Source organism: Oncorhynchus kisutch, linkage group LG25 (assembly GCF_002021735.2).
Source record: "Oncorhynchus kisutch isolate 150728-3 linkage group LG25, Okis_V2, whole genome shotgun sequence".
Lineage (NCBI taxonomy): Eukaryota > Metazoa > Chordata > Actinopteri > Salmoniformes > Salmonidae > Oncorhynchus > Oncorhynchus kisutch.
In genome coordinates this window covers 31,397,938-31,407,064 of record NC_034198.2, presented here as the reverse complement: position 1 = coordinate 31,407,064, position 9,127 = coordinate 31,397,938, and the positions used below count along the sequence as shown (strand labels likewise).

The 9,127-nt window shown below is 42.1% G+C and overlaps 1 long non-coding RNA gene across 1 annotated transcript; it reads right to left on the bottom strand.

Moving 5' to 3' along the window:
• Window positions 1-2,556: 2,556 nt before the first annotated feature.
• LOC116357475 (uncharacterized) lies at window positions 2,557-3,758 on the bottom strand. The gene is made up of 2 exons (XR_004205483.1): window positions 3,612-3,758; window positions 2,557-3,201 (listed from the first exon to the last, which is right to left on the bottom strand). It is a non-coding gene; the product is annotated as an uncharacterized LOC116357475 (long non-coding RNA).
• Between the last annotated feature and the right edge of the window lie 5,369 nt (window positions 3,759-9,127).

Here is a 9,127-nt window from a genome sequence, read left to right as displayed (position 1 = left end):
TATATTACCCTGGTCTACCCTCTACTGTCATTATATTAACCTGGTCTACCATCTACTGTCATTCCATTACCCTGGTCTACCCTCTACTGTCATTATATTACCCTGGTCTACCATCTACTGTCATTATATTACCCTCTACTGTCATTATATTACCCTGGTCTACCCTCTACTGTCATTATATTACCCTGGTCTACTGTCATTATATTACTCTGGTCTACCATCTACTGTCATTATATTACACCGGTCTACCCTCTACTGTCATCAAATTACCCTGGTCTACCCTCTACTGTCATTATATTACCCTGGTCTACTGTCATTATATTACTCTGGTCTACCCTCTACTGTCATTATATTACCCTGGTCTACCATCTACTGTCATAATATTACCCTGGTCTACCATCTACTGCTATTATATTACCCTTGTCTACCATCTCCTGTCACTATATTACCCTGGTCTCCTCTCTACTGTCATTATATTACCATGGTCTACCATCTACTGTCATTATATTACCCTGGTCTACTGTCATTATATTACCCTGGTCTACCCTCTACTGTCATTATATTACCCTGGTCTACCCTCTACTGTCATTTTATTAACATGGTCTACCATCTACTGTCATTATATTAACCTGATCTACCATCTACTGTCATTATATTACCCTGGTCTACCATCTGTTATTATATTACCCTGGTCTACCATCTACTGTCATTATATTACCCTGGTCTACCATCTACTGTCATTATATTACCCTGGTCTACCATCTACTGTCATTATATTACCCTGGTCTACCATCTACTGTCATCAAATTACCCTGGTCTACCCTCTACTGTCATTATATTACCCTGGTCTACTGTCATTATATAACCCTGGTCTACCCTCTACTGTCATTATATTACCCTGGTCTACCATCTACTGTCATTATATTACCCTGGTCTACCCTCTACTGTCATTATATTACCCTGGTCTACCCTCTACTGTATTTATATTACCCTGGTCTATGATCTACTGTCATTATATTACCCTGGTCTACCCTCTACTGTCATTATATTACCCTGGTCTACTGTCATTATATAACCCTGGTCTACCCTCTACTGTCATTATATTACCCTGGTATACCATCTACTGTCCTTATATTACCCTGGTCTACCATCTACTGTCATTATATTACCCTGGTATACCATCTACTGTCATTATATTACCCTGGTCTACCCTCTACTGTCATTATATTACCCTGGTATACCATCTACTGTCATTATATTACCCTGGTCTACCATCTACTGTCATTATATTACCCTGGTCTATCCTCTACTGTCATTCTATTACCCTGGTCTACCCTCTACTGTCATTATATTACCCTGGTCTACCTTCTACTGTCATTATATTACACTACCGATCCTCGACTTCGGTGATGTCATCTACAAAATTGCTTCCAACACTCTACTCAGCAAACTGGATGCAGTTTATCACAGTGCCATCCGTTTTGTCACTAAAGCACCTTATACCACCCACCACTGCGACTTGTAAGCTCTAGTTCGGCTGGCCCTCGCTACATATTCGTCGCCAGACCCACTGGCTCCAGGTCATCTACCAGTCCATGCTAGGTAAAGCTCCGCCTTATCTCAGTTCACTGGTCACGATGGCAACACCCATCCGTAGCACGCGCTCCAGCAGGTGTATCTCACTGATCATCGCTAAAGCCAACACCTCATTTGGCCGCCTTTCGTTCCAGTTCTCTGCTGCCTGTGACTGGAACGAATTGCAAAAATCGCTGAAGTTGGAGACTTTTATCTCCCTCACCAACTTCAAACATCTGCTATCTGAGCAGCTAACCGATCGCTGCCGCTGTACATAGTCTATCGGTAAATAGCCCACCCATTTTTACCTACCTCATCCCCATACTGTTTTTATTTATTTACTTTTCTGCTCTTTTGCACACCAATATCTCTACCTGTACATGACCATCTGATCATTTATCACTCCAGTGTTAATCTGCAAAATTGTAATTATTTGCCTACCTCCTCATGCCTTTTGCACACAATGTATATAGACTCCCCTTTTTTTCTACTGTGTTATTGACTTGTTAATTGTTTACTCCATGTGTAACTCCGTGTTGTCTGTTCACACTGCTATGCTTTATCTTGGCCAGGTCGCAGTTGCAAGTGAGAACTTGTTCTCAACTAGCCTACCTGGTTAACTAAAGGTGAAATAAAAAATAAAAAATGTAGCTACTACGGCCCTGGGGATTAAATTATGTTCCTGGGGGTGTTAGGACAGACATGCCATTTAGGATTAAGTTGCTCTCAGACACTGATCTACAGTCAGTTATGTTTTCCCCTCCACTTGTTAAGGTTAGTATTCAAAGATGGAAAGCTCATTCTAGAGATGTGCCTAATGGCAACTTTTGGTCACTATTGGCCCCGACTGCTTTGGGTCGCAAAGTGGTCTTTCTAGAGTCACTGTACTGCCACCTATAGGCAGACATTGAAAAGTGATTCAAGGTGCATCCCAATAAGCTCGCCTAAGTGTACTCTCGTTCGCTACTCCCCCCAAATGTAAAAGCATTGGATTGGTGTTAGCATGGGCTAGAGGGAGATTCCATATACCAGTCATTTCATTGCAAAACTATAAAGGTAAATGAACAAGTGCACACCTCATGAGAAAGTAGATGTAATTGAGACACAGCCAGGGTAAACAGCATCTCAAGTGTTCGTTTATACACGTTTGCTGAATCTTTGGGCCATTTTTCCAAACCTCTAGCAAAAGCAAACAAAAAAACATTTTTTTCCCCCAAAAAAATGTTTGCATCACAATGACACACGTCATATGACTAGATCAGTCTACCAACCAACACACTGATGTGCTCAACACAAAACACTGAATATCCCATCAGTAGTTTTATAACTTTAGCAGTTTCAGTGTTACTGTAGCTGGTTGTAAAATATTGTTACATTAATGGCTACCTACTCAAACAAATGCAATACAGTAACAAAAAAACAGTCATTTATTTCCAAAATGCATTGTATGTAACACTCTCTGTACCCAACAGGAGAAAACATGCAGTAAGATAAAGGGTTTTCTATACAAAAACAAATGAGTGGTTCATTCTTTCAAAGCCCTAAACACAAAGACAAAAACACAGGAACATTTTAAGAAAGACATTAGGCTGCATCCTGCCTCCTATTTTGGTCTGGCCACAGCACCTCATCTACATCATAAGCCATGTTCTCCCCGACTACAGCACCTAATCTACATCACAAGCCATGTTCTCCCTGGCCACAGCACCTCATCTACATCACAAGCCATGTTCTCCCTGGCTACAGTACCTCATCTACATCACATGCCATGTTCTCCCTGGCTACAACACCTCATCTACATCACAAGCCATGTTCTCCCTGGCCACAGCACCTCATCTACATCACAAGCCATGTTCTCCCTGGCTACAGCACCTCATCTACATCACAAGCCATGTTCTCCCTGGCCACAGCACCTCATCTACATCACAAGCCATGTTCTCCCTGGCTACAGCACCTCATCTACATCACAAGCCATGTTCTCCCTGGCCACATCACCTCATTTACATCACAAGCCATGTTCTCCCTGGCCACAGCACCTCATCTACATCATAAGCCATGTTCTCCCCGACTACAGCACCTAATCTACATCACAAGCCATGTTCTCCCTGGCCACAGCACCTCATCTACATCACAAGCCATGTTCTCCCTGGCTACAGTACCTCATCTACATCACATGCCATGTTCTCCCTGGCTACAACACCTCATCTACATCACAAGCCATGTTCTCCCTGGCCACAGCACCTCATCTACATCACAAGCCATGTTCTCCCTGGCTACAGCACCTCATCTACATCACAAGCCATGTTCTCCCTGGCCACAGCACCTCATCTACATCACAAGCCATGTTCTCCCTGGCTACAGCACCTCATCTACATCACAAGCCATGTTCTCCCTGGCCACATCACCTCATTTACATCACAAGCCATGTTCTCCCTGGCCACAGCACCTCATCTACATCACAAGCCATGTTCTCCCTGGCCACAGCACTTCATCTACATCACAAGCCATGTTCTCCCTGGCCACAGCACCTCATCTACATCACAAGCCACGTTCTCCCTGGCTACAGCACCTCATCTACATCACAAGCCACGTTCTCCCTGGCCACAGCACCTCATCTACATCACAAGCCATGTTCTCCCTGGCTACAGCACCTCATCTACATCACAAGCCATGTTCTCCCTGGCCACAGCACCTCATCTACATCACAAGCCATGTTCTCCCTGGCCACAGCACCTCATCTACATCACAAGCCATGTTCTCCCTGGCTAAACAGCACCTCATCTACATCACAAGCCATGTTCTCCCTGGCTAAACAGCAGGGAAATAATCTTCTGGAGTGAAGGCTCCAGCCGCCGAAAGCCCCAACATCAACCTTCCTTTCCTGGAGAAGAGGCATGCGTGTGAGGGGATGGCGGTCATACACCTGCCATCGCCATGCCGAAAATAACTCTTCAATTGGGTTTTGGAATGGGGAATATGATGGGCCGTATAGAACAATACATTCTGTGTGGAAGAGCTGGGTTGCTCTGGTCCACCCCTCTGCTCGGCTGGAATGAGGATGTCATGTAGTGTGTCCAGGAATGTGATGAGAAGGGCAGTGTTGTAGGGTTGGCATGGTGATAAGGACGCCTTGCTGGCTAACGGCTGTGCACATGGTGATATTCCCTCCACGCTGTCCAGGGACATTCACAATGGCCAATAATGTTCCGTCCCCTTCTCTTGGCTAGGTTGAAGCCAGCCTCAATGTAAATATAAACGTGATGAATTGCAGCGGATCATCCGGATTCGGTTGCACTGTAACACACTGTCCAATGTAGACAAGCCTGGTGAATGTTATTGAATATTGTGTTGTCTGCAATTATGTGGTTCTGGATTTCTCATAGTCTAATGGTGTTGTTTGCCACCACCATGTTCACACTAGCGGTCTCCTGTTCTGGTGTGAACAGCCGGTGTCTTCTACCATGGCCTGGCCACCTCTCAGTTCTGCAGAAGATCCACAAATATGATATGATTGGTTACAGTAAGCTAAAATAATCTATTTGATTTCAATACGAAATTACTGTAACATTGGTCAACAATCACTGAGTAACAAAGGCCTACTGATATGTCGGACTGTAGTATACATACATAAAGAGCATAGTGGAGATGGTAGGTAACTTACCGGTTCCCATTTCTGAATGTACGGAGGATAGATGCAACCGTATAGCGGCTCAGGTTGGGCTGAAGTCTCTGCTCAGCCTCCCTCATACTCAAACCATGGTTGAGGACATGGTCAACCAATGTGGCCCTGATCTCATCTGACAACTGTCCTTCCTCATCCTTGATGACGTCCTCCTCCTCTTACTGTTACTCTTCCTCCCAGTTCTCCACCTCTCGCTCTTACTTCACCATTGACTTCCAAACAGAATATGTGGCTTTTAATAGTGCTAAAACTCGGATTTCTAAGTGAACAATTCAGCAGCGAGTGTTTACACCTGTGAGGAGTGGGTGTTGCTAATTGCTGTATAGAGCTTGACATTGTGATTGGCGTTGCTTTCCAAAGGGACTAAAGATATTTTAATTTCGAATGCTGTGCCTAATGTAGAGAACTGTGTGTAGTGTTTTGAAAAACGTGTGATTTGGAATTGAAAACTGTTTGCAAAGCAGGAATTGTGCTTGCAATTTTGCAGACTTTTTTTAGGGATTTGGTACATGAGTTTCAGGTTTTGGTGATTGCGTTTCAAGTTCCAATTTTAGTGTGTAAACAATTGGGAAAAACTGTAATTGACTTGCTTAGTTAAACGTTAAATAAAATAAATTAAACAGTTTCAAATGCAAACCCACTAGATGTCCATAAGATGGCGCCAGAGCTTTCGAGATGGTAAATCACTTATGGGCCTACATTGATTTATTCTATGGAAAGCTACGCTGTGAAGGAGGATAGAGGAAATGTATTGATTAATCAGTTTTATCCACTTGTACATGCTTTCGGTATGTGTTGGACTTGGCCTTCTGTGGTTAGAGAGAGCTAAGGCTCACGGCCAGTGGATAGAGTGGATAGAGTGGATAGAGTGGATAGAGTGGATAGAGTAACAGATTAAAGCTTAAAGATTAAAGCTCAGTATAATGTATATTATATATTCAGTATAATGTTCTAAATGACTAGTCCAAGGTCTGATTTGTTCATTCAATTATAAGGAGTACCTTGTATTTCCTTGTTTTTTCTGTATCCTGAGTGTGGAGGGTTGAAGATAAGGGTTCTTTAATTGTCTGTTACTGAACATGCTTACAGTCTTGAGGCAAATACTTAATGATGTGTACTATGTAAAAGTACCAAGACGTCCCTAGTGCCACCGAAAACTCACAAATGTGTGCCACAGTGTTCTACAGGAGCACCATCGAGAGCATACTGTTGGGCTGCATCACAGCCTGATACGGCAACTCCACCACCGCAAACCGCAAGGCTCTTTAGAGGGTGGTACACTCAGCGGACTACACCAGGTGCCACAGAAAGGCCAGGAAGATAATCAGGGATCCCAGCCACCTGAGCCATGGCCCGTTCTCCCCGCTTCCAACACTAAGATGCAGGCAGTACAGGAGGATCATGACAAAAACTGGAAGACTGGCCAATAGTTTCTACCCCCAGACCATCAGGCTGCCCCCCCCCCCGCAACACTGTACATGTGACTATTAAACTTCTAATCTAATCTTTACAGTCACAATGTATCTTATATTCTGCCATAATTATAGCAGCAGTTATGTCTGCTAAAAAGAAACTGCTCAGGACCATAAATTCTGGGTTTTAAATTGAAATATTTTAACTGAGATCGTAAATGTGTTTTATAGCAGGTTTGTTTCCTCGTAGATAAACCATCTATTTGCCACTTTGACGGCTAACAAGTTTCTTCATGCTCGTTTAAGAGCTTCTTCTGGAACCGAGGGGCACAGTAAGGAAAGTGAATATTGTTGTTTTGGGAAGCTGTAGAGCTATAGAAACAGACAAGTGCTTCGGCTCATAGCTGGATGGATGTTGTTTTCTAAATGACAAATATCTTTACAAAACATGTTACTTCAGGTAACTGCTGAAATAAAGGAAACACTTGAGTAAATAAGGAATACAAATATTGAAAGCAGGTGCTTCCACACAGGTGTGGTCCCTGAATTAAGCAATTAACATCCCATCATGCTTAGGGTCATGTATAGACATTTCCAGTTGACCATTATTTTGGCTACCATGGCTAGATGAAGAAATCTCAGTGACATCAACAAAACACCAAACATTCTGGCCTCTGTACTTCCTTTAGGCTATCCTGTAACTCCATTGTTGACCACTTGGGGGCCACCTTCTTGTGTTGATTTGTGTTGCTTGTTTAATGTGCTAAATCCTGTAGAAGAAGAATTGTTTACATTCCAAAATGGTGAAAGTCACACTGTGGAGCTGGAGACTTTATCAAACTCCATCCTTCTTTATCAAACTCCATCCTTCTTTATCAAACTCCATCCTTTATCAAACTCCATCCTTTATCAAACTCCATCCTTTATCAAACTCCATCCTTTATCAAACTCCATCCTCCTTTATCAAACTCCATCCTTTATCAAACTCCCTCCTTCTTTATCAAACTCCATCCTTTATCAAACTCCATCCTTTATCAAACTCCATCCTTTATCAAACTCCATCCTCCTTTATCAAACTCCATCCTTTATCAAACTCCATCCTTTATCAAACTCCATCCTTCTTTATCAAACTCCATCCTTTATCAAACTCCACCCTTTATCAAACTCCATCCTTTATCAAACTCCATCCTTTATCAAACTCCATCCTCCTTTATCAAACTCCATCCTTTATCAAACTCCATCCTTTATCAAACTCCATCCTCTTTATCAAACTCCACCCTTTATCAAACTCCACCCTTTATCAAACTCCATCCTCCTTTATCAAACTCCACCCTTTATCAAACTCCATCCTCCTTTATCAAACTCCATCCTTTATCAAACTCCATCCTCCTTTATCAAACTCCATCCTTTATCAAACTCCATCCTTTATCAAACTCCATCCTTTATCAAACTCCATCCTCCTTTATCAAACTCCATCCTCCTTTATCAAACTCCATCCTTTATCAAACTCCATCCTCCTTTATCAAACTCCATCCTTTATCAAACTCCATCCTTTATCAAACTCCATCCTCCTTTATCAAACTCCACCCTTTATCAAACTCCATCCTCCTTTATCAAACTCCATCCTTTATCAAACTCCATCCTTTATCAAACTCCATCCTTTATCAAACTCCATCCTCCTTTATCAAACTCCATCCTCCTTTATCAAACTCCACCCTTTATCAAACTCCACCCTTTATCAAACTCCATCCTCCTTTATCAAACTCCATCCTTTATCAAACTCCATCCTTTATCAAACTCCATCCTTTATCAAACTCCATCCTCCTTTATCAAACTCCATCCTCCTTTATCAAACTCCATCCTCCTTTATCAAACTCCATCCTCCTTTATCAAACTCCATCCTTTATCAAACTCCATCCTCCTTTATCAAACTCCATCCTCCTTTATCAAACTCCACCCTTTATCAAACTCCATCCTTTATCAAACTCCATCCTCCTTTATCAAACTCCATCCTCCTTTATCAAACTCCATCCTCCTTTATCAAACTCCATCCTTTATCAAACTCCACCCTCCTTTATCAAACTCCACCCTCCTTTATCAAACTCCATCCTCCTTTATCAAACTCCATCCTTTATCAAACTCCACCCTTTATCAAACTCCACCCTTTATCAAACTCCATCCTTCTTGCATTTTGTAGAAGCATTGTTATGGGATCAATATCATGCCAAATTTATTCGCAAATGTGAGTCACCAATCTACAAATATAAATCACTTTCCACAAATGTAAATCATCTTCCACAAATGTAAATCACTAATCCATAAATGTAAATCACCTTCCACAAATGAAAATCGCTATCCAGAAATGCAATTTGCTATCCAAACAAACACCTTTTGATTTGTATTTGTAAATCGAGGGCCTTAAGTAAAATGACTGCCATAAAGATTTGCACATAGGAGA